Below are 5329 nucleotides of genomic sequence, written 5' to 3'. Positions count from 1 at the left end.
GGAATAGAAAGTTTTGAGTACCTAGCTAAATATTTAAATAAAAAAGAGGAAGACAGGAAGAGTGGAAGGGGAATCCCACAGAGCTCCGAATTAGCACTTCGTAAAGCTTTCTTATAGAAAGTGGTTTGGCTCAAATGATTTTCTGCTCTGGGAGCCCATAACTCTCCTGTTTTACAGGTTTTATGCATCTGCAATAAATGCTCTATAACTATGAAAAAGAAAAAAGAAAAAAAAGAACCCACAGGAAGCTCTGTCAGTTGCAAGCCAGCGAACAGAAGACTGTGGACTGCAAAAGCAGAGCAATGCCTAAATTAAAGTTACTTGTTTCTTCATGCTCATTGGGATGTGATTCTGACAGTGAAGTTGAGAAAAACTTAAAGAGGAAAAAGCAAGTTGCTCCAGAAAAACCTGTAAAGAAGCAAAAGACTGTTGAATCTTCAAGAGTTCTGCCATCTTCCAAGCAGAGCAGCAACAGCAGAAATGATAATATTTTTCAGACTGGGAAAATGAGGTACCTCAGTGTTTGGGATTTTAAAGGGAATGTTCTAATTGATAATAGAGAATATTGTATGGATCCAGAAGGTGAAATGAAACCAGGAAAAAAAAGGTATTTCTTTAAATCCTGAGCAGTGGAGCAGCTGAAGGAACAGATTTCTGACATTGATGGTGCAGGAAGTAAACTCTAAATCTGAGCCATATAAATCCTGAACTGTTCTGGTTGTTTTAATCTTTCTTTTTAGATTGGCTTTTGTTTTATAAACATTGTTTTCCAAGCTGTTGTATATTTGGATTGCAGAAAAATTTGTAAGATGAATATTTTTTAAATGTTCATTATTAAATATGTTCTGGAGCTGGGATTGTGGCTCAGCAGTAGAGCACTTGGCTTGCATGAGCAAAAACCAGGATGGATTCTCAGCACCACATAAAAATAAAGGCATTGTGTTGTGTCCATCTACACCTAAAAAATAAATATTTTTTAAAAATTGTGAAATTTATTAAGGAGGATTGCTTTGTGCCCACCACCTAGTGTAAAATAAAATCAAGTAATTATAATCTTAACTGTTGTGGCCTTTTTTGATCAAAAGACTAGATACTCTTTAATGCCAAAATTAACAGTTTTGTACACCTGTTAGTTTTAACTCCGTTTTTACATGAAAAAGATTTGCACTGCACTATGTTTTTTAACATTAGATTTGTGAAATCCATAATCTCTTTCAGCCAAATGATAAAATGTACTTAATAACAATCTCTTTATATTTATTTCAAATTTTTCATTGAATATATTATACTAATTTGAAAAGTTTGTGAAACTTGTCAAAATGTTAGTTCAATAAGGTACTTATAATTAAAATAAGGTAACTACAGTCACTAAATCTGTAGTAATTATTAGAGCAGATACAGTTTGGTAATGTGGCTTGTGTGAAAACTTCAAGCAAGTGTATGTCATTACCTCATAGTGTTCTGTATAGTTATCTTACTGCTTAGTATACAGAAAATAATGATTAGATGTCTGATTAGTTTTCACTTAGTAAACATGTTTACCAAGGGATGATGTCTGTAAAATCAGAAATTGTTAAACTAGACTAGGATTTAATAAAAATGGTGAAAGCTTTTTTAAAAAAAGAACCCATAGGAAGACCAGTGCATATATAGAAAAAAAATTGCTCATATATAAAACTACATATTGCAGTTATAGACCTATTTTCCCCATCTCTTCCAATGCTAATTATGGAATATAATTTTTTGATGCCTGTGTGAGGTAATGTTTAGCTGAGAAGGAATTGTGGAATGTTTGGCAGTATAAAGATATGACTTGGACTACGCAAGCTTTTTTAAGATTTTTTTTTCCTTTTTAGCTCAAATTGCATACCTCAGATACCTTACTTCTATAATACTGGTATGTAATATGAGACTAAGAAAATACAGTGAATATCTGCAAGCCAGATCATTCCATAAGTTCTCTGGGAAATCAAGAGTATCCACAGCTACATACGTTAAGGGTATAAGGAAATGTGTACAGACCTCATGAATGCAGCAAAGCCTTTATTCAGCTGTGGAGTCAGGTATCAAATGGGCAGACTTTCTGGTTAGAAAATGGCCCCCCATTTCTAGGATTTCTGCTTGATTTTTTTTATATAACCTCTATTTCCCTGTAGAGTTGTTCTTTTGCTTCTTGGATTTGTTTATGTAATTCATTGTTGAATTTGTTTATGTAATTCATTGTCAAAGTGATCTTTCATTGTTTGCATTTGCTGTCTAATGTGGCAGTATAACCAATGTGATAGTGCAATCTGTACATGTGGAAAAATGAGAATTCATACGACATTTGAATCAAATGTATGATATGTCAAGATCATTGTATTGTCATGAGCAACTAATAAAAAAAAAGAAACAAGAAAAAAAAGAAAATGGCCCCCCATTACAGGAGCAGAATGGATTATACCCTGGGAAGCAACTTAGCCTTTGAAGACTTTAACAAGATGTGGGCATTCAGGAAAAAGTTTGCAAAAATTAGTGTTGTTATTTTTTTCTTACTAAGAAGTGTTTTACCAGGACAATAATAAAGGGTCTGTTGTACTGCCACTGAGAAAGGATATATTGGCTTGCCCTTTTCCAGGGTTTGTCTTTTCATTGGGTAATGTTTGCTTCCTGACCAGGGATTGTCTTCTCACTGGGAAAGGATGTACTGGGAAAGATCATTGTTATTAATGTGGTGCCTTCTTTCCCCCATCTTCTTCAAAGGCCACACTGTTTTAGAAGTTTGTCATTTCCATGTCCTTCAAAGGCGGTAGGTGTAAGACCAGGAGGATGTAGAGTATTGTTAGCTTTCTGTTACTTTAACAAACACCTGAGATAATCACCTTATAAAGAGAAAAGGTTTATTTTGTCTCATAGCTTTAGTCAGATGGCAAAGCAGCCCATGATGGAAGTGTGTGTATGGTGAAACAAGCTGCTTACCTCATGACCTGGATGAATGAGAGAGAGAAAGGGAGGGAAGTGGCGGTATTGGGCCCCATTGTGCACTTCAAGCCCATGTACTCAATGACCAGAAGTTATCCTACTAGGCATCCCCTTTATTTCCCAGTACTGGGGATTGAACCTGGATCATTACCAGCTCTTTGAAAATTTTATTTTGACATAGAATCTCACTCTAGTGTTCAGGGTTCTGGAACTTGAGATCATTCTGCCTCTGCCTTCCAGGTAGCTGGGATAGTGGACATAAAACATTGTGCCTGATTTATGCCCCACCTTTTAAATGTTCCACCTTTTCCCTATAGTGCCATGGTGAAGAATAAGTCATGAACATGTGTGCCTTTAGGGACATTCAAGGTTAAACTTTATAGCATGTGATAAGATCATTTTTGATAGTAATATATTTGGTACATACTAAAATATTCAGATCCAACATTCAGGTATAATCAGGCAAATGCTGTTTGCCTCTCCTGTTCTCAGGCTTTCTTACAATTTTTGTTTCATAATTCCATCCACGTAAATGTAGCCTGGAGTCTCAGCATCATCATACCCTCTAAAACTAGTCAAATGTGGTCGGAAGAACCTAAAGAGCCTTGGTCCAACACTCTGGAACTTAGCATCAAGTCCTCCCCTGACCTAAACCTTCAGTTTTTATACTGATAATATCATATCGTCCAAAGGACAACCCCATCCCTACATTTTTACTGAGCTGAATAACTGGAACTCATTTTGATTTATCGTACTATACCAACTGTCACTGAGGTCTTTCAATATTTTCTTTCTTGACTTTTATTAAAGATTGGAAACCCTCAAGCCTCCATATGGTACATAGGCCCTACCAAAACCTGTCACATTTTATTAGTGTCAACTACTTCACAGTTGCCCCAAATATCCCTTACTCCTGTTTCTATTTTCCTCTCCATGTATTAGGTAACTTGAAAAGATACCTAAAATCCTCCAATGACCTCCCATGAGGCTTGGGATTAGAATTTAAACTCTTTACCTAGATTGCAGAGTGATTCAGCCACTGTCGCCTCTCTGACCTCATCTCCCACTTTCCTTCTTCTTGCTACTCTCCAGCCACACCATCAGAACATCTGCAGTTCTATTCCAGACCTTTGCCCAGTTGATTACTCTCATGAGGTGCTTTTGTAGTGCTCTTCACTTGGCTGGTTCCATCTTATCATTCATGTCACCCCCTCAGAGAGAACTTCCCTGTCCATGTATTCTAATGAGCTACCCAGTTACCCTGTATCAGTTGGTCTTGTTTCAGTTTTCTTGATAGTCCTTACCCCTCTCTGATATGGTTTGGTTGGTGTATTGTCTTTCATTGCCCACTAGAATATGATGCCCAGAAAGGCAGGAGATTTCTGACTCTCTTACAGCTCACTTCTCAGTGCTGACATTGTTTTGTTTTGTGACCCCAGTGAATACATATTCCCGGTTGTTCACATATTGCTGAGATCAATGTTGTCTCACTGTGCCCAAAATAATTCCATGGATGGGATAGCCAATTATGGTGATAATCAGGATACACAAAGAGAAACCAACCATTATGTTCTTGACCAAGTCTTCCTCACAAGTCAGTCCAAGGTAGAAGCATAAAGCCTCAAGGCTAGATGCCTTCATTAGCTATTATGGTCATGAATCTATGCTACCAATTAGAGAAATGCAAATTAAAACCACTCTAAGATTTCATCTCACTCCATTCAGAATGGCAGCTGTTATGCATACAAAAAACAATAAGTGTTGGTGAGGATATGGGTAAAAAAGTTACACTCATACATTGCTGATGGGACTACAAATTGGTGCAGCCAATATGAAAAGCAGTATACAGATTTCTTGGAAAATTGGGAATGGAACCACCATTTGACCCAGCTGTCCCACTCCTCGGTCTATACCCAAAGGACTTAAAAACAGCATACTTCAGGGACACAGCCACATCAATGTTTATAGCAGCAAAATTCACAAAAGCTAAATTATGAAACCAACCTAGATGCCCTTCAGTAGTTAAATAGATTTAAAAAATGTGGCATATATACACAATGGAATATTACTCAGCAATAAAAGAATAAAATCATGGCATTTGCAGGTAAATGAATGGAGTCAGACTAGATGATGCTAGTGAATTTATCCAATCCCCCCCACCAAAAAATGCCAAATGTTTTCTTTGATATAAAAAGGCTGATTCTTGGTGGGATAGGAATGGGAACATGGGAGGAATAGACAAACTATAGATAGGGCAGAGGTGTTGTAGGGGAAGGGAGTGGGCATGAGGTAATTAATGATGGTGGAATGTGATGATTATTACTATCCAAAGTACATGTATGAAGACATGAATTGCTGTGAATATACT

The 5329-nt window shown here is 36.8% G+C and overlaps 1 pseudogene; it reads left to right on the top strand.

The window, feature by feature from the left end:
* The first annotated feature begins 302 nt into the window (after positions 1–302).
* LOC143380542 (activated RNA polymerase II transcriptional coactivator p15 pseudogene) lies at positions 303–686 on the top strand (annotated as a pseudogene).
* The last annotated feature ends 4643 nt before the right edge of the window (positions 687–5329 follow it).

The sequence above is a fragment of the Callospermophilus lateralis genome, chromosome 14 (genome assembly GCF_048772815.1).
Source record: "Callospermophilus lateralis isolate mCalLat2 chromosome 14, mCalLat2.hap1, whole genome shotgun sequence".
In the NCBI taxonomy this organism is placed as follows: Eukaryota; Metazoa; Chordata; class Mammalia; order Rodentia; family Sciuridae; genus Callospermophilus; species Callospermophilus lateralis.
This window is presented reverse-complemented; position numbering and strand designations above follow the sequence as displayed.